Consider the following 22,370-nt stretch of genomic DNA (forward strand, 5'->3'; position numbering starts at 1 on the left):
TAATTTGTGGGTTGCATAAGAGCAAAATTAAAATCATTTTTTTTTATTTCTAGTTAAAAAAATATTTATATAGAAACTGAATATTTTGAAACTCAATATAAATAAAATAAAAAATGCTGCTTTTAAGAATTAGTTGACGAAATGTTTTAGTTGGTACATGTTTAATATCACCGCGCCATGCTTAAATTTAAGTTGCGAAACGACCATTTGCTATTCAAACCCAAACCTAACATAGACGAATGTAATAACGGTATAATGGTTAATTTGTTTAGGTTCGGTTTGGGTTTGAACATCAAATTTGAGCGTGGCGCCGTGATAATAAACAAGAAGCGAAATTTGGTTTAAATAAAATAATTAATAATTACATTTTTCGGTATTTTTTGGTTATCAGATGTAAAATTTATTCTAAAAAAATATTGATTTATTAGTTTATACATTTTATTTATAAATATATAATTAAAAATGACATTCTTAAGAAAATTTGTTACAGAGAGTTATTCGTGGGGTGTTCACTGTTTTGACAAAAGCTCACTTACTGCCGCTTATTTAAATTTTTGATGTATTTTAGTTTAGAGCTAAACCACTTCCGTCATGAAAATGTGACAACGTGACACTTGATGTGCTGGTGATAACGGGATTACTTTTTTGTATGTAGGTATTGCAAATGCGCATTATGCATACGTGTTATTATTACCAGTTACAAGAAAATCGATTGAGCAATTGAAGAATCCAATCCTAAAGAATATTGTCAAGGTCTCAAGTGAGATCTCCGAATAGGGACAGTAGGTGCCACGAGTATTAAGCAAAAGCAATCTGCAGCATAGTATGAATATGTGTATGGCAATTTGACCACATGTTGCTAAGATGCCAATAGATAAGCCTAAAGATTTTGATTGACAGATAATGTGTCATTCATCAGATACTACTTGTTCCAAAGATTGCAAAATCATTTGAAAGAAAACAATTGTGTAAAATAGATGAAATCAGAAGTTCGATAAAAAAGTTTTCCATTAAAAGCTAGTGATGTGTTTCAAAGTTCAAATCGAAAAGTATTAAAAAGTAAATTATATTATTGATTAAAATTATAATAAATGTTTTTTTGTATATTATTATTACACATTATTATTAAAAAAACGCATCAAAAATAAGAAGGAATAAAGTAATAGATGTACATATATGAATTTGTATACAGCCAGAAAAACAATATTGAACAATAAAAGCAATGCGTCTAACACCCATGAAATGGACCAGTCGACATTTTAGATTGAGGTAGAGTGGTGCTCTCCGATGAGAGTAAAATAAATTTATACGGCACTACGGTGGCGAAAGATACAGTTAAAAATGTTTCTATGCAACAAAATGATCTAGAGGTGCTTCTTATATTTCGGAATGGAAGGTATTAACAGATTTTATGTGTCTCATTTTATTAGTATTATAGTGGCGAAAAGCTTATTTTTTGTAAAAAGTATAAAATTGTAAAGCAACTTTTTCTGCGCATACCTCGCTCGGTTGCGCTCCCCTGGTCTAGGCGCACAGTTTTAGCGCAAAAAGCCGACTGCATTTCTCGGTGGTAGACATCAAAGGAAGCCTGCTGAAATGTTGATTGGCGACAGGTCGCTAACGAACGAACAAACCTCGTCGCGACCCGGTGAATGAAATTACAGCCAGTGAGGTCTCCGGTTCACTTATGCCACCGCCGCCGAGCCACTTTTTATCGCTGTATAATTACAGATGGCATTGCCTCGGGACGATCGGCGGTATGCGAAATAGTCGGGACGTTGAGCTCGCAGATCGTTAAGCGGTTACTGTGTGGTTTATCGTTTGGAAATTATTATTATATATACACGTAGTAAGCACCATCACAAAAGCGAATCTATCAGTCGTTTATGCATACAATTATTGGCTGGAGACAAAACTGGCAGAATTAAACATTTCTACATATGTTTTGATGTGATATTTCATTGGTTAATTGCATAGGATCCATAACCAATGTCATGATAGAAAAAGGTTCAAGCAAATAATCTGATACATTGTTTATATTGGATCGTGGAGAATGCGAACCGGAAATAAGAAGAGGATCGAAATGGTTAAAAGTGCGATTGCGTGCCTGACTAAGGGATAAAAGTATCTCGATGAACACGAGAATTTGTCTTATAAGGAGTTTAGTCTTCACAGCCTGTCTTTATGCCTCGGAATCGTGGACCATAACAGAGCAGAGTATTGGCGACTGATGTTGAGAATAATATAGATAAACATGGCTCGTAGATAGTCTAAGACAAATTTTATTAATGATAGTTACTATCACTTATGCCACTGCACGTTCTCCTTGAGGGCCCAACTCTGGAAAATTCACAGTAAGAATATATTTATAAAAAATGTAAAAACAGACCTCAAATAATGAATCTGATGTGTTTCAGGTATAAGTTCCTTTAGCCATTTTTATACATATTAAACAAGAAATAAAAAAAACGGAACATTGCCTTCAAAAGCACCCACTTTCTAAGTAGTACGCTCACAATAAACATTATTATTTAAAGGGACAGATTGTAGTATTTTGACGCGGCTCCATTTGTGTTAAAATTTGTTTGCAAATTATTGTTGACTTTATTGCTTTTTGAACGTTTAAAAATGTTTTCATGATAGGAAGTATTCAAAGAATGTAAATTAGTAGCAGTAAATTTAGGAATTCAATCTAAAAATTCAGATTAAATACATAAGGAAGAAGCAAAAAATAACGAAAAATCAACAACAGCATCAGCTGATTTAAATATATTTAATGTTTTTATTGATTGTATTATCGGTAAGTTGACAACTAGATTGAATGCAGCAATATAAATTCAGTTTCATTCTTAAAAGAAAATCTAGAAAAAAACAGTTTCGAATCTATGCCGAAAATATTTTTTAAGATATGTCATTTCAGTAAAATCATATCGGAACACATTTTCACAAGTAGATATATATTTTTACCGGTGAAAATATAAATTATCTGGTAGGTTTTATTTTCACTAGTTTTGCCAGTGGATATATATTTTTACTAGCGAAAATATAATTTAACTGATAGGCGCTAATATGCTGCTCTATAATGTCTATGAATCTCAATTTGACAGTTGCGAAACGTCTATTTGCTGTCAAACCTAAAACTAAAAAAAGTTCTCAAACTAATTAAAAAATTCACGTCAAAAGCAATAAAATCGCACGATTTTATTGCTTTTGACGTGGATTTTTAAATTCTGAGAAGGAATAATTGTTTTTTTCGATCCCGTAGTGGACAAAATTTGGTTTATCGGTATAATGTATATAAAAATATATTTTTTTTATCAATACTCTCTACGGATCCTCGGAGGATAGAGGGTGACAGACTCTTCGAAACGTCAGACGCTCACAAAAAAGTAAGATCGCGATGGCATCTGTAGCCAATATTAATAAAATAGTATATTCACAAGGTAGATGTATTGTTTAACTTCAAAATAAGTTTAAAAATTTGTGTTTTTTTTTATGTTTTATAAGTGTTGTATTTCACAAAAAGATTATAATGAAAATTATGTACTTTCCTGTTATTATAAGGGTGTAAATTTATTTAAAAAAAACATTTATTTATTTACAAACATCAGTGTTCTGCCATATGTTCTTTTGCTATATAATCACGTTTAAAAAGCGTTAGGAGTGAACGAGCGGCATCGATTGAGCGCTGTTCAGAACAGTAACCAACGAATCTACTCTAACAAATATATATATTTATATGTAACTAATCTACTAAAAAAAAAATAATATTTAAAAATAGTATTTTAGAATAAATTTGATATAACTTATGATTTTTGACAGTTGTTTTTCTAAAATTTCAATTTTGTTTTTATTTATTTACATTCAATTTTCTGTAAAATACAACAATTAAATTTAAATTTAAAAAATCATTCGTTTGGAAATTTAGCAATACACTTATCTTGCAATTGTTATATTTTATATTATAGAATACATATTTATTTATTACGATAAAAAATATATATAACGCGTTAATCTTCAAAAGAAAGGAATTAACAGCCTTAATAAAATTGCAAGTCTCATAAAAGCTTGTATGGGGAGCAAAAAAAAATTTTTTTTTATATTTTATTTCGATGCAGGTTTAGCTTCTGCATATTTTTTATAAAGCACACTTTTTTGTAGGATTTTATCCGATGAAGTTATGATATTTTAAGATTTTAAATTTGCCACCATTTTGCAAAAAAGTGACATATTATATTTTTTTAGCAAATATTATAGTGGTGCTTAAGAATTCTATATTATAACAAAAATTCAATTCTTAGTCATTAAAACAAAGCAATTACCAGCCTTATGTAAATATTGCAAGTCTTAAATACTAAACTTGTTTTGAAGCAAAAAACTATTTTTATGAGATGCTTTATTTTTTTAGAGAATTTTATAAGGGTTATTAAGAGTTATATTCTACATTAACATTATGTCGGTTATCGTTTTGTCACAATCATGATTGAGTGTAAATTATAATGTCATACTATTTTTTTATTTTAAAATTGTATTGTAAGAAACTGATTGACACTAACAGATCAGAAATGTTTTTATTTTCACAATAAGAGCGACGATCAATAATAATCTTAGCACAACACAAAAAGCTGGTATACAAAAAAATGTTAAAAATACAATATGGATGATGATGATAATAATAATAACTTCGATTATTGTACGTATTATTACTTCATGGTTTTCTAACCGGTTTTAAACTGTAGCAAGATCTCGACTGTGACCTCGTGCTGGCGAAATATTCACTCGCACGCCTTTTCTCAAACCCAGAAATCGCACTTCTTATTATATTATATTACAAACGCGTGTGCCGTTATTTATATATCATACAAAAAAATGGATTATATTTGATCAAAAACTATTTTAAATTAAAACCAATTAACTTCAGATTCATATCACAAAAATAAAAGTTAAGTTTAATTTAAAATTGCATAATAATCATTGTTTAAAAATACCTTTTTAAATTAATTACAAATCAAGTTTTGATTCATCCCGCTCCATATGTGAACAGGATAAAATATGTTGCATTCACACATGTACTCAATATATAATACGACACAAAGCGTGAATTCATTAGGCCGAGATTTATTTCTCGTGTCGATCAGCCGTGAAAGGGCCCCACGTCCGCGGGGCCCTTAAAATGTTTAAATTATCATAAGATCTATACATATAAAGGACCTGTGTGTGTGTTTTTTTTTGGTCTTTTTCCATGTCGGGATTAATTTGAATGGCAGTCGGTGGCAAGAAGTGGCCCCGGGCCGGTCCAGGTATCCAAGGTACTACTAAAAGTTACCTGTTGTGGTAGTAATGGGCTCCCGATAGCCGACGATTTTGGGAGCAGTCCGCCACTGGGACACAAAAAGGATATCGAATTCTTCAGACCCTGCGCTCGCTATGTATTTTATACTTATATTGATTGTCCAGGTAACTTCCAAGAATCGCAGAATTCGAAAGGATACTTTTTTTGTAAGCGGACGTCCTTGGAGACACCTTTGTTTTATAAGGAAAGAAGACATTGAGAACATTTAAAAATAAACGGCTTACTCAAAACTGTGCCATTAGAATCAAACGTAAAAGTCCGTAAATTAAATATTAAAAAATAATAGCTAACAAATTTTTATGTTTATTTATAAAGAAAGCCTTAATGAAAATCATACTGTAAAGCTGAAAACAAACAATGGATTCTGATTGTTTTTCACTTATGACTACATAAAAAAAACAGTGTCTTTATATAATGCATGCTATCTCCATTTTATGAAATGATTTTATTATACTATAGTACTTCTGAGTTGCCGTTTCAATTGAGAAGCTTTCCAGAACGTGCAATATTTTATAATACATCAGCAAGGTTTAAAGGTATTTTTGGAGAGATTTTGCGTGTGCATATCATAAACGTTAAATGTGAATATTAAAATACATATATCCGGTACGTAAGTACATAAGCCCAAGCAAAATTATGGAACGTTGAAATTCCAGACGAGTCGAGCCACTCACGAGAGCTCGGCCTTCGTTTTTGCCCCCAGAGGCAACTACTCAAAAACCAGGGAATGGTTCACAAGCAAAATGATACCCGGAGGTAAAAAACACTCCTGACTCACCTACGTCATGTCCTAGTTATATATAAACCAGGTCAGATAAAATATTATCCAATATATGGGAAAAGCCGCTTTAAATAATATATTTCACATAACAAATTTTGATTTCTAAGAATAAATTTAATTGATTATATTTTAAATGACATGCTCTTTTTCATGAAGCCCTCGAAATTTGAATATCGCTCATCTAATGTCACATGAAGTTGCAAATAGTAACCGCAAGTGGGCGGAACTATGAAGTATTTACCAGCGGTAATTGCATTATAGTTAATTGATATTATTCAATGTGTTATATTGTTTTTTTTTTACGAATAAGTTCAGGAATACAAAGCACAAGACATAATTTGAATCAGCTACTGAGAACAAATATCCCACAGTGCGACGGTTGTTTCATTATTAATCGCTTTTGAGATAAAAATATACAGTTAAGATTATATTAATAATGTCTATGATTATGTACGAAAGGTGATAAAAAAATAACGGTCATATTTGTATATCTTGACTATTTATTTTCAATTAAGCTCATCTTTTTTCTCACGTTAGTACCTCAGTTATAAGAATGTTAATAAATTGTCAGACAAATTCAAAGCGTAGTTTATGATTGACAGACACAGTATTGACAATTTTTTTATTTTAAAAGTGATACGTCCAAACGAAGGGTTTGTAAATGAGACATTTTTAAGAGAGACGGGAAAATATAAAAAAGGACTTTATAAAAATCGAACTAGTACTAGTATGTTTATGTCATTAACCTTCTGGACAAGTAATGTGAGTCTGAATCATCACACCTTTGGTTTTTTTTATAGTGGCCCAGGATTATTACCACTGCGTTTTATTATATGAAACGTTGATTTTATGCGTTTATATTTATATATTTTAGATAAGAATTTTAATACACATATATTTTTAAATTCCCTCTTTAACATATTCAACCCGATTGGGGTATTTTTATTGCGGTAATGTGGGTTTTATCGGTAACAAAATATGTTACCGATAAAAAACTCAGTTTTTAAAATATGTATACTTTCTCAGAAGATCGAAGTTGTATTTGTGAATATATAACTATATGGGGTACCTCAAAACAGTGAAAGATCGACCGCCGTACATGTACGGCGATACCGCTCAAAGGATTAAACAAGAAAAGCAAATAGTTTCTCTCATATCAAATGCATTACTAGAATCGCACAATGTAAAAAATATAGTATAAAAGAAAAACTTGATTTGCTAGTAGCTATTGATTTGGTTGAAATATTATTTCGCTAATCATATGCAAAATAATTGCGACAGATACCGCTTGCGAAATTCGCAATAATTTAACTGCATGTGTTTAATATGTTAAAAAATAATATACAAGGATATAGAATATGAATGTCAATTTGCAATTAAAGCAAAGCTTCATCCAATGATTTTTTTATTATAATTTACAATGTCAAGATACACGGGTATGTTAGAAATAAATCACCTGTTATTATTAATTATTAATAGTAATTTAGAACAACAGTCTTACAAAAGTTATAATTTAAAAGCTAGGTTGTTTGGAAAATTGCGTAAATATAGATATATAAATACACCTCTCTTCTCTATTGTAAAGTACGTTAATTATATTGTGCATCAGTGAATCAAAGGGCTTTAAAACTTGACGGTAAAATTGCGATTTTTTGTGATGAATATTAAATACTTATTTTGATTTTTTAGAAAATTAGATGATTTAAAGAAATTTATGCAGGGACCACAAACGCGTTCACTGATTTAAAAATACTATGTGAAAGTATCCATAAAAATAGAGCTATGGAAATTGCAGATTACAAAAAAATATGTTCGACATATTAACTATTTTTTCTAAAAATTTTTTGCACTAGAAATGATATTGAAGTTATTTTTTTTACTGAATATTTTCAATGGTCTTGATATATCTACTATTTGTCGATTAATAACATGATGTATTTGGATTAGGAACTTTCGAAAATGAACCACTGATATAATATTATCTTGCGATATTTAATTAAAACAAAAAATTGAGACTTTTTCAATCAAAGCAATGTTGCCATTTGTAACATCATATTAGTCCGGAACGCGATTTTATACATTAGTGCCATTAAATCAAAATATCGACCCCATTTTGAATTAAAAAAAATAATCCCAAGTAGTTTTTAATCAATATCACCACTTTGTGCTGATAAGACAGTTCATCCATTGCACTAAAAACAATTCATTTATAAACATACATTCTGTAATTTTAATACATCCTTACTATTGAAAAATGTGCCTGAATTATTTTATACAGTAAGAGGGGCGCCAAAATATTTTCTTATATAAATATAGGGCATAGAAAAATAAAATTGATAACCAACGAATTAATTAGTGTAGGATTTCAGTGAATTAAAATAGCTTAACCGCAGTTTAGTTTATAGTGTGAGTAATTAATTGACTGCGTCATTAACTCGCGTCTTTCGAAGGTTTGTTCACTAATTTATGTTTGTACTATAAGTAAATAGAGCATCATGAATAAATGTAACAATAAACTCAAACACGTTAATTTTGTTTTTACAGCTGTGGTCAATTGAAAGTTTCATAGGTAATATTTCACGATTTCTATTATTAAAATGTATTCTTTCATTAAAACTTGTTCTACTGTCTTTTTTATGATCAAGTGCATCTGTGGTATTAATTTACAAGATATTTTAACTTGTAAAGCCTCATCAGTTGCACGTTAGCGATTATATAAAGACAAAACCAAAATCACGGAGAGATCTAATCGATCGCGGTAGAATCTAAAATAATAGCACATCTCGAAGAAAATGTTTTAATTCTAGAGATAGCGCAAAGAGTGGAGTTTAGTGGTTCTGCTCTTCAAAAATTTATTAAAAAATATCGCTAAACAAGAATTCTTGAGAGGTTGCAAGGGGGTGGTCGGAAGCGCATGACATCTGCTCGAGAAGACCGAAGAATAAAGGATATAATAAAAAAATATTGATTCAAAACTGCTGCAGAAATACAAACAGAATTGCAATCTACTTATATTTCTAGTGGTTTGGTTGAAGCTGGATTTAAAGCGCGGAACCCAGCAAAAAAACCCGCTATATACTGAGAAAATGAAAAAAAATCGCCTTGAATGAAGAGTGGCTTTCTCCGACGAATCCAAATTTAGCCTGTTTGGATCAGATATTAAGCGACCGCGCGCCGTAGAAAAGGCGAAAGATTTCATCCCTTATGCATCAATCGATTCATAAAGCACTCACCCTATGTGATGATCTGGGGCATGACAGCTTATCGATTGAGCTCTGTAAAGTTCGTCAAGGACACCATAAATGCAAAAATATATAAATTGGTTGTTAAAAACGACGGTTGTCCTCGATATTGATAGCAAAAAAGGGTCGCACGCACGAGTTGAGTTGGAGGCTTGCCATTATGCACTTGCTGGGACGACGAAAAAAATGCACCTTTCCCAAAATTGACGCAATTATACATTCCTAATTTTACAATACCCGTATTTTTAACAGTATTAACGGAAAGCGAAAGTTAACAATTATAATTATCTATTATAAATTCAAAAACGTGTAAAAAATGCATCAAAGTTGATAAAATAATCAAAATACGTATAAGAACCGCCATGTCAACTTTCAATTGCCCACAGCTGTACATTATATATGAGACATACAGTAGATTTACATTGTAATCGGTATATTTCAATTCAAATGTTTAGCTGTGTAGACTTAAAATGAAAATTATGACATAATATGATAACATACATACATACATACATACATACACATTCACGTAAATAATGTCTCTAAAGAATTTATCGAGTTCGCCCACATAGACAATCGCAATAAGGTGAGGGGGTGTAAATCAAATTGCGATAATGTTACACTAGCATACACCTTTCAGTGAGATGTTTTCAACCGTTGAAAATTAATTTAGAGCAGAGGCGAACACGAATACGTCAGAGAATTTATGTTCAAGATTAACAAATTAATAATTGATGCGATAATATAGCAGACAATAATAAAATACTAATCGTTCGGAAAGCAAATTAATAATTCATGTGGCTCTGTGGTAAAACTGAAAGCAATTTCGATTCCCCAGCGCGAGTTAGTGACTCACGATTTGGCATTGAGGAAAACGAGTCACATTTTTTTTAACTTTGTGAATGCGTGTGTGTGTGTTTGTTATAAATATATATTTTTTGTTTATTACCATTATGCAATGATGATAATGCAGAAATAATTTAGAGAGAAAACCGAACAAACGAACGATTTGGGTGAATGTTATGATCGTAGTTTCCCAATCAGATTATGTTTCAACAATTTCGGAACAGATCAAACGGCTAGAAAATATTTCTGTAACCCAGATTGAAGAGTAACATTTCAAATATAATTGTTGAAAGTCACTGTTAGTGAGGATGGCACGTTGTTTTGACTTTGAATAAATTTTATTCCTCAGAAGAGAGATTCACGACAGTAAATTGTCACAAAAACTGAGCAGTTTTCTTAAGATATGATATTTTGCAATTGGGATTTGTTTAAATATGATATTATCTGCGTTGATTATATTAACAGGAAAAATGTGTATAATAAATAGTCTATGGCAAAGAAAGGATTTCCAAACGTGGGCATAAAAATAAAACAATGTTTAGTGTCATGTCCGAAAGCAAATTATTCATCCAATTTTCAACTGAATGAATATTCGAATAAATGATCAAATATTCGTTTATATTATCTCGAAAGAAATTTAAAAAAATCTTATAATAAAAAAATTGGTATATTTTAACAACACAGGTAGTTATTTTTTCTCTATACAAAGTGACTAGTGCCGCTCAAAAATCAATAGTTCTTTATGCGCATTTATTTTGTTTCGAAATGCGAGACAATGAAAATTTTTTTTTGTATCTACTATGACCGAAATTCGCAGAATTCGTTCGTTGAACGAAATAAATCCTATTAATTTAAAAGCATTTTATTCTACGTTGAAAAAGTCGATTTTAAAAAGTTCGCTACAAATGAAAAAAAAAGTTTTTGTTCGGAATATATTGATGTTAATTAGACTACCATAAAGGAAAGAGAAATGATTCGTGGATTTCGCGAATACATTCTCGAAAAGACATCCTGAAAAATATTGTGTTTGATATATGCTCTGAATTATATTCCCATTTTTTCTAGTGAACCTAAACGCGAGTTTTTGTAAATTAATCTAAGTATAACCCTAATAAGAGTTTCGTTCAAGATCAATACAGTTTCGGCACTATTGTTTATCAAACTTTTCGGACCACCTTTGCCACTTTTCGATCTTTCAAAATACGTTGATCTGTGATTTCTCAGATTTCATTCGGCCATAGACACCAACCAAAAAAATGGAACTGAGACGATTTGTGAGACGAGAATTGGACAAAACTTTGGAAATCACTATAAACTTTTCAGTTGTATGTTTGTATTTGTACGTTTAACTTTAGATTTGACATGTCTAAAGTAAAGAAAAAAATATGATAATTTTTTTATGCGCTTCGTGGCATAGGAAAAGTTGCTTTAAATCATTTAAATGATATTTGAACATACTTTCCTTTAGTAAAAAGCTTGCAAGTGAGTATCGGCACCTTTTTTGTTTAAAAAAAAAAGCTCTTCAACCTAATAATTCCAGTTTTTCGTCCATTAGCACCCCAAGATCAAGAGCCCTATGAAGTCCTTGCGAACATAAGTTCGTCAGGTTTATACAAGTGTCTCATTTTTTTAGTCAAACGATTGACATTCAAAAAGCCCGACGCTGAGTGCAGAATGGCACAGGATCATAAGGACTACAGAAATTTCAAGTGTCAACAGCATCATTAATATTTTCGAGTGATTGTGGCGGCGAATCGCTAATCGGTCGGTCTCCTTTTGTCGTCTGATACACCGCACGTGAATCGATCGTGCACTCGAACCCATAACCTACTGATTCGTGGCTCAAATATTTTTTGTTGTTGCACACGTACTACGTGTGTCCATTTTTTTACACGCGGGTTAGGTTATGTGACGTAAGAAACATCACGTGTGTTAGCCGCAGGCCATATACGGTATTATATTTGAACCGTTGCAGCAGCCGAAAGACCGGCCAATTTAGAAGCGATCAATTAACGATGTCAACGAAAAGCAGTCTTGTCATGTCAAAGCGCTGTCATGTCAACTATCCAAGCACATACATACACCGAGGGTTTCAATCCGATGCCGGACACAATTAAAATTCCGAGCGCATTAGCCGGCGCCCAGTCCGGCGAGTGTTTCTCTCTAAATTTATCCTCGAGTTTGAAAGTATCGTATACATATGCATCACGATAATGATGAGTTAATCGAGGAAATGATTTAACCCTTGAACGATGTTTGCTGACTAATGTTTATATTGGCATTAAACGCGTGTAAGTATAAAGGTAAATATAAACTGTCTATAAATAATACTAAAGGACATTTTGCTACTTGATGTAAAAGCTTTTTTTTCAACATAAATGTTTAAGTGCATATGATTTTATGACCATGAAGCTGTTTACATGTTTGCATCGACATGTACCAGTGTTTTATATTGGTTTTCTTATGTATATATTTTGTCATTACATATGATGTAGTAATATAAGAAACGTAAAATTTTCATTGTAATCGCGTATTTTATAAACGTAATGCTATTGATTCAAGGTGTTTTACATACATATATATTATTCGTTTAACACTAATATAATATATGTATAATATAACCGGTCAAATTAGATGTTTATATATTGAAAAAGTTTCAGTCGAAAATAAAAGCTTTTTGGTAAATTGCGGAGTCAAAATTATTAATACGATAACATATTTTATAAGCAAAAAAATAATTAATAGTATAATCGGCTTGATCAAACATGCAAGCTTAACTGTCGGATTCCTTAATTATTTAATCCTTTGAGTAGTGAGTTAATTTTACGAATTTTTCCATATTTATTTATTATTATTTTGTATTGCATTTACAGTAAATAATAAAAAATAGGGAATATAAATTTATTTTATATATAATTCGGCTTTTGTGAATTTTTGTATCAATTCAGAGGCTCTTAATATTTTTAATAAAATTATTTTTTGATACGTACATTAATTACGCACTCTTCAATTTATTGCTATTATTTTCTATAACAGTCATTAACATTAAATACAATTAAAAAATATTGTATAAATATAATATTTTTTATGTATATAACTGTCAGGGGTACCTCAAGACAGTGAAATATCACTCACCGTACATGTACGGCGAAACCGCTCAAATGGAGCGAGTTGCTATTTATTTATTATTATTTTATGTTTATAGTAAATAAAAAAAATCAGTGATTCTTTGCTATGCAATTTTTTTTTATGTATAATTCAGCATTTGTGATTTTTAATATTGATATATTTTTTTTTAAACTAACATTATTAAACCATTACATTTCTAAATAGTATTAATATATAAATACACGTAATTAAATACAAAGTTTATAACCATGTTATAGATATATGAGATGTGCATAGTCATAATATAAGAGAATTATTTTTAAGTATTCATCTACGCGTGTCAGCGAGTGTGTGAAACGAAAGATGAACAGTGTGTGTGACCGCAATTTCTTTCATTGTCTACTCGGAGCTCATGCTCGCGTTTTGTGCCGTTAGAAGCAGTTGTTCTTCTTGCTCCGGAGAAGCAAAAAAAAAAAACGTCGGTCAAGAGGAAGCGACAAAGCTAGTTTTGCTTTGACTTCTTTCGGCGTTCTGAATATCAACAACAAACTAAAATTGATTTAAAGTTTCTTAAAATTCAGAAACAACATCAAAGAAACATCTGATATAACTATGTTAGCAATACCTTATAAACAATTATGATTTGTTTGAGTGGGTACAGAAATTTTTCATATTTCATACAATTTCCGAGCAATCGTTATAATCATAATGCGAGAAGTGATTCGTTATTTTTTGCGAACCTTCGGTTTATTTTGGGTTAATTAATTGGTTACGCTTTGTGGTAGATAAGAAAATTCATTAATAATTTGATCCATATGTTACTAATAAAAGCGTAGATACGTATACGTAGTATCTCCAGTATAAAACCGAAATTCAACGTACATTGTTGCGGTTTACCGTTACATCTTCGTTTTCTTTTGTACTTCTTCGGCCTAAGGCCCAGTCGTTCGCCTTTTTATCAGCGCCTCTCTGACAAACGAACGAAGGCTCTCAAACTGTGATTATCCGAGGCCTCAATAAAATATAGACAATAAAATCATATTAGAATCGTTTATAAATGGAAAGTCATAGACTTGTAAATCATAATGTAAAATAAAATAGATATATCTAATGTCTCTAGATCCTGTTGGTACACTGTTAGTGACGTGGAGATTTGCAAGTCCTTTCCAAAGAAGGAGCTAGAACAATTTTTTAAATCTTATAATAAAATACAAACGAATCGAAATGACAAAATTTGTAGTGAATTTCATGGGACAGTGACTAAAAAAATGATATTCATCAGAAAAACATTAAAATTTCACAAATAAAAGTAGAACATACAAACGCGATAATTTTTTTAAATAAAGTGTCAACTTTGTCAAATTATAGTTTCAATGAAAACCACCCTATAAATTTTGATACAACTAAAACACAATTATTAGAAATTTAAAAAAGTTTACAATAAATAGAAGAGACGGCGCAAAAGCTATTTCAAATACTTTGATACCGGTTATAAGGCAAGCTAAATTACATTTTAATAAAATTTACACATACACATTTATTTACAAAAATATTCAAAAGTCAATGCAATTGTTGTTCCCTTAGCAATAAACAAATGATCACGAGATCGAATCAAAGACGAGATAAGGTCCAGACTACGGCCTAGATCATGACTCCCAATAGTTATCGAAACGTCGGCAACGGAGACAAGTAAAAAAAAGTATTTATTTTTACATATATGCAAAAATAAATATTGATAGTAGTTCTAAATATGTATGTATACATTGTATAAAACATAACAGATTATTACATTTATTAATATTTTATGACTTTAAAATGAGTGTAAAATCTGACAATTTAGAACACTCGCAAACAGGTAAGCAATCGAGATAAAGGTGTGAAGAGATTGTATACCTGAGACGTTACAAAAAAGTCGAAAGTTTGCTTAGAATACTATGCAGATATGGCCTTTATATTATATGTGCACTCAGGTTAAACAAAAAACAGTGCATTATGAAACAAACTCAGGTAAAATTCGTCATTTGCTTACTGGTCTACAAATATAATATTAAATATAAATACAAAAACGCATCCGCAATATATTAAACTACGCGACAAAAATATACAGTTATAATACAAATATACATAAAGATTCTATACTACTTAATTGTTTATAAACTACAATATTTTATCATATTTTAATCGGATTTGGCAGAAATGATAATTAAAAATAAGGAAGACAATCCAATGTTCATTAGTTGACTCTCAGATATACGCATAATTGCTATGTGAATTATTTTATTTACTCGTTAACTCATAATTATAGCTAATAAAGATAATGACGTTAACGACATTCTTAAGCATTTATTTACATACATTTGTATAGAGAAAATAATCTTTTGCGCTCGCAACGAAACAAATCACATTTTTGTAGTAGTTCAATCCACAATAAAATCAATCGCTTAATTTAAACATGCACATTTATGTATCGTTGGGGATCCATATGAACAACGAATTCTAGTCCTGTCAAGACTAATTGAATTAAATATGAAGAGCTCTTGAAAATCTTTCACAAATAGTTTCATCCATCACTTTTATCGTTTTAGAAAATTGCACGAGAAAACTGTTCAAAGACAGCGGATGTTGCATGACAACACATCCAAATTAGACGCAATTCGTTTAATGAATGATGCGTGTGACTTCGTTTAACCTTTGACAGTTAGTCGCTTTCAAGAAATTGGGTTTCGAAAAGTTAAAGGATAATTTCTTAGCTGGTCGTACATAATAAATTGCAATTTTCAGCGCCGCATTTTGACACATTCAATGCTCTTCTATGAGACAAACTACGTAGTATTTTAAATCATATTTACCGTTACAACACTATTCTATACAAATATATATTAATAAATAACTATAATTAGAAAGCCCTTGAATATTTTTTAAATATATCTGAATAAAGAAAATATATGCCTATATTTACTTTAAGTTCAATAGCCCCAATGTTAACTTAATTATTGTTCATTTTTATTAAAAGATCAAGGCCATGATTTATCTACTACAAAACAACACGAGGATCACAATCAAGATGCGTTAATTCAGGGGTATCCAACACATTGTATTTTATGTGCCGAATTGCCCGATATACAATACAATTTAATATTAATTTTTGACTTAACCTTTTGACCGCGGATGACACCTATAGAAGTCATATATGCATTGAGCACTGTAATGTGTTTTTTTCTTGTATAATTTAAGGTTGAAAATCACTTTAATATTTAAATAACTATGGCATAAATTGGCACATCCCACATATTAGCAAATTTTGAAATGACGCGCAAAAAAGTGTTAAATGTAACCCATATAAATGGGTTGTATAATACTTTACTTTTTACATTAAAAATGTTAATCTTAATATGAACACTGAGCTTGTTTTTTTTCTATATATTAGTCTAGCAATATTTGGTTTAATCAAGGATTTAGCAATACAAATATTATTTTAGAGATGGTCAAATAAAATGTTTGTTATACGGGAAAAAATAAATATTCGTAGTTATAAGCTTATGAATGTCCAATAAAAACACTTGAAATAAACGTGAGCCGCATGCGGCCCACGGGCCACAAGTTATGAATTACATTTGGGTGATTATCACGTATGGAGATAGGTGCATTAATAATTGTTTTTTTTAGATTGTCTGTTTAAATCAATATTAATGCGATACTAAAATATAAACGTGTAGTTTATGAAGACATATTTGTCAAAAATAAGTTGTGATATCCATTAAATATATCAAGCTTCGTATGCTCTTACAAATGAATACGCCATGTTTGAAAACGTAAGCTGAAATTTCGTGAACATGGCATGAGTTTCACTACCGAAATACCGTGCAATTTTTGAATGCCCAAACCATATATATTTTGATTTTCAACGTTCCATTTGTAGATTCATAGAAACATTTTGATCATATTTATCGTGGATAAGTCGAGTTTTGCTTTGTATCGTCTCAATGTGTGTGCACACCCACGCGAATAAGTGCAAGGTTGCTCGTTGAATACAGTCAGCGGTTTAGAGCAGCAGTGCGGCTGGTTTTGGTATTCACATTTGGCCGCAGAGTCAATACCCTCTTTTGTGCATGCGGAATATGGCCAAGTCAAGGATTATAAGTATAGGCACGGAACTGGACAACGACGACGATAAGCAAGTGACGCACCATTAGCGTAATTGCTGCAAATTGAAAACGTGATCTAAAAATCAAGGTTGTGATTTTTTCGAACTACGCGAATTAGGTGCAACACCCTATAGAAGAAACCAACTTAAAATTCAATTTCACATTGACAATGATGAGATCATTGTTCGGTGATGTTTCTGCCGAATACGAAGATAACGTTATGGATGATTTACCTTTAGAACAGCGCTTCCCAAAATCGAACATTACGAGATGGTACGGTGATTACAGATTGGAATATGTTGTTGTGTTATTTATATTACCTAGGATTAAGACTTAAATTTTATATGCAGACAATAGATTTATTTGTGATCTAATTATAAATAATAATTCATAAAGCGCGAAACACAGCAAAAAAACACGATTTACTGAGAAAATAAAAAATCGCATTGAATGGCCAAAAGCTCATCGCCATTGGACCTTCGAAGATTGGAGAAGAGTGGCTTTCTCCGACGAATCCAAATTTCATCTGTTTGGAGCAGATGGTAAGCGACTGTGCGCCGTAGAAAAAGCGAAAGATTTCATCCCTTATGCATTCATCAATTCATCAAGCACTCACCCTATCTGATGATCTGGGGGTGCATGACAGCTTATGGATTGGGTTCTGTAAATTTCGTCCAGGGCACCATGAATGTCAAAATATATAAATTGGTTGTATAAAACGACTTTATTCCAACCCTTGAATAACTTTCCCAAGATACAACTAAACCCATTTTGCAAGACGATTCTGCGCCATGACATCGAGCTCGTTCTGCGAGTCCAACTATATTTTTTATATTCAAACTTTCACTAAATTAATCCTCTATCTGTAGGTTTGCACAATTCAAAGAGTTAACGGGAATAACATCATTAACTTGGCCAGGAAACAGCCCCGACCTGAACACAATTGAAAATTTATAGGCAATCATAAAACAACAATTAAAAAAAAACGATCAAAAAATTAAGTCGAGCTTAAAAAACATATCATGGAAGTGTGGGAAGAGGAGATCGATTTTAAAATAATTGAAAATATGTATTTATTGATACCAGGAAGAATATAAGAATTTATGAAAAATAAAGTTTGTTTAAGGGATGATTTTTTGTCACGCCAGATGTGAGCGGCACGCATTGATGCCGTCTGTTTATCTGTCAAATGTCAGTTCACCTAGCACCCAGCGGTTTAACTAATACACTTGAAGATTAAACAAACGCCGATTTGTGGATTCAAGTTTCTCTGTTGTAGCATTTATATACGTATATATCAAGATACATTTCTAAGTCTGTTAAAGCATCGTTATTCAATTTTACAGCTCTTTGTTCTTCCGATAGCGAAAAATTACCAGATAAAAATCTGGCTAAGCACTTTCTACACGTTCGTTCAACCACACAGTAATCTCCGTATAAGTTACAAATGTTTAATATGGTTTCGAATTTTATAAACAAATATAATAAAATATGTCTATGGATTACAGTAACTTTCATTTTCAAGGCTTATATTGTATATTTTTACAAACTAATTTCACCAATCAATAATAAATTGCTAATCAAAGAGATTCCAGATTTAGAAAAATGGATTGATTAGGATATATTAATACCAATTTTGCTTCATTTTTTAGAGAGATTTAATAAACAAACTATCTGTCTATAAAAATAAGTTGCGAGTTAAAAACTTTTAAAAAATGATCTAATTGATATTTTCATAAAATTAATGACTTAAAATCTGTGAATATTAGGTTATATTATATACACTTCGATGTATTCTAAATTAAAAATTATTTTGATTTTCAAGTGCCTGGATTTTCGTGGAACTATCTTCTCTACTTTGTGAAAAATTTGGCACAAAAGTGTTTCAATCATTATTTAACCCGTATTTTTCCGCAAGAATTTTTGAAAAACAAGGTTCTAAAATAATTGTTTCATAAAGACGGAATAGCGTAATCCGTAACGTCTCAGACTAGTAGCTCTGAGGTTGCGGGTTCAAGTCCCGGCAGCGGTACTCGAATTTTTATTTATAAAAATGCGCTATTATTAAAATTAAATTAAAAACCAGCCCCAGCTGCAGTGACATTTATTGATTATAAATTGTAAAGCACATAATAATATAGATGTCATCAATTCCCAGACTTTCAGTTTGGTGGTTAATATCAACTTGTAGGTATTCATTATGTCTGATTGACTTACTCAGTTGGTACAAAATTTCCCGTTATAACGCATTGGGCTCACGCAAGTCAGGTTTCAACGGAAGATTTAATAAAAATAAATAAATATATTGGAGATTGGAATTTAATAATTTATTTTTAAGCCCAATGCGTAAGTATTAACCACCAGACAGCGATTCAGTGACATTAAAAAAAGTGCAATATAATTTATAATCAATAAATGTTGTATTTTTATAAATAAAAATTCAAGTCTGCTGCTGTAGTTCGAGCCCGTAGCCTTTGAATTATTTGTCTGAGATATTACGGACGCTATTCGGACCTTATAACTAATTTGATATACATATGTATGTCACATACTTTGAATTCAGTCTGCTTTTCACTGCCCTTGATTGTGTAGGCATTACAATAAAAATGTTTTTTGTCTATATTTTGTATAGGTAATTTCACTGCTGCGGGTTGTGTGGCACATTCCTTTCAACTGGCGGACCATGATGCTATTATTTCAGCATAAAATACTGCAAATATGTTTTAATATTTTTTTACATGCCTATATATATTTTATGATACAATATATAGAAACTTAGCGGAATTGAACGTCGATGTACATAAAATAGCCCTATAAGTTTTAACAGCACTGAAAAATGTGATAAAGACGCTAAATATTATTTAAGATATATTTTCCGATGCGCAAAAAAAGTTTCATGAATTATTTTAAATCCAAGATTTAAAACCAAAATAATTTTATTATAGATATATAAATATTGTATCATAATTTTATGTTGTAAATTAATCCAATTTTAGATAAATCCTATGACAAAACTATTGCCAATAAATAAAATAATATATTGAAAAAGATAACATATCTTTTGATGCAGTTATGTTTCAGTGCATCTTATATGCAAAAATCGATATTAACTACTAACAAATGTGTGATTTTCTCTTTATTTTTAATAAAATATGAATAATCACAAAGAATATTTTTTGTAAAATAGATAAAAATAAAAGTATACAACGATTGACGAAAAGACTTTAGGAAAGAACCTGAACAAATTTTGCATCCGCCTTGCGGTATTTTTGTTGATTCTTCAACGGTACATAAACATCTGTATCGTGAGCATGAAAGGATGTTGTTGCTAAAACATATTTTGGAAATAGGAAACAATTCTATGCAAAGCTTGTATGCAAAAAATAAAGGATATGGATTAGAATGTGGGTAGACGAAAAAAAGTTTGTTCGTGTAAACTAGAAGGGGTTTATTATTTTAAAATTAGTATTTAAAGCAAGACTAATATTAGATTATTTTAAAACAGCATTTTAAAAAAAAAGATGTAGCTCTAAGGGTAAGCTGTTCATATAATAATGACGTAAATTAGTCATTGAAATAATCCATAATCTGTATAAAACATACCAACATTGGTTTGTATATATACATATAATTGCCCTTTAAATATATTATACGTGTTTTATATTATGGTATATTATATTTTTTAATTTATAAACACACTTAACCCTTTAAGCGGTATTATGGTTCATGTACGGTGGTCGATTTTTCACTGTTTTGAGGTACCTTATATTTACATATAACTAAATAATACCAAAAAATATTTTATAATAATTAAAAAAAAATATTTAAAGCCTCTGAATTGATATAAAACAATCTACATCAACCGAATACTACATAAGAAATATTTAAAATAAATTAATCAAATTTAATAATTAAAATAAATTATTAAGACATACTAACACAAAAAAGTAATAAAATGAATTAAAGCAAGATTTTTTATATAATAATAAAAAATATATAACAATAGAAATAATTATGGAAAAATACGTAAAAATAACTCAAATAAAATTAACAAATGTGTATAAATTAACTCATTACTCAAATTGTTAAGATGTTTTGCACAGTACTGAATATCTATCGAGTAAATCGAAAGATATCAGATTTTTTTGTTGTTGAACAACTGCACACAACCAAACAAGGTTAACCACCCTCCGCGCTTTCTGCGCGTGCGCGATCACGAATCAGTGCCCGTTCGAAACTTTTAAAAGCTGTTACTTGAAACGCGATACATTTGTTCGTTGTCTTTTATTAATTTTAAAAAATATTGTACACACGATTTTGTTAAGCTTTTATTTAATCGTGAGTAAAATAGATAAAATTAATTGTAATAAAAATAGAAAAAAATGTGCACACATACCTTCGAGATCAGGTTCCGCCAGCGCCGAGCAACATCGCCGGGGGTGGGCCGGCGCACTCCCACAATACGCACGCAAAATAATTTTTAATCGCTCGGATCGACAAGTTCGGTACGAGCGTGCACGCGCACTGTTCTCATGTCGGCGCTTTCGTTCACATTTCACAGTATCGAAGTTCGCGGCGGAGGAGCGCTAGATGCGCATGCGCTACAAACAAACAGCGAAGGTACACTGGCAAAGGCTTGCAGGCGCTTCGGCCTACGGTCGGTTTCACTCGGGCGGACTCGGTGTCATTCGTACTCGCGGAACAGCCTCTCGTTTGGACTCGAAGTAACGAGAAATGCTCGTTAATTTAAAACAAGTAAATAACATAGAAATAAACACCAAAATAAACGGCCATGAACTCCTATGAAAATGTATTTATTAAATAAAAATAAAACAGCGCTATATATAAATAGAGGGCATTAACAATAATTAAATTTAATTAGTTTTATTTATTTA

The 22,370-nt window shown here is 31.0% G+C and overlaps 1 protein-coding gene across 1 annotated transcript in view; it reads right to left on the reverse strand.

Annotated features, from left to right (window-relative positions):
* Positions 1–22,102, reverse strand: part of Shrm (shroom) — an 84,647-nt gene extending 62,545 nt beyond the window's left edge. Inside the window, exon 1 of the mRNA XM_088188459.1 lies at positions 21,872–22,102. The gene's annotated coding sequence lies outside the window, so the exon portion shown is untranslated. The remainder of the gene's footprint in view (positions 1–21,871) is intronic.
* Positions 22,103–22,370: the final 268 nt, after the last annotated feature.

Source organism: Plectrocnemia conspersa, unplaced genomic scaffold (genome assembly GCF_051122295.1).
Source record: "Plectrocnemia conspersa isolate PC_06_02 unplaced genomic scaffold, ASM5112229v1 ptg000006l, whole genome shotgun sequence".
Classification (NCBI taxonomy): domain Eukaryota; kingdom Metazoa; phylum Arthropoda; class Insecta; order Trichoptera; family Polycentropodidae; genus Plectrocnemia; species Plectrocnemia conspersa.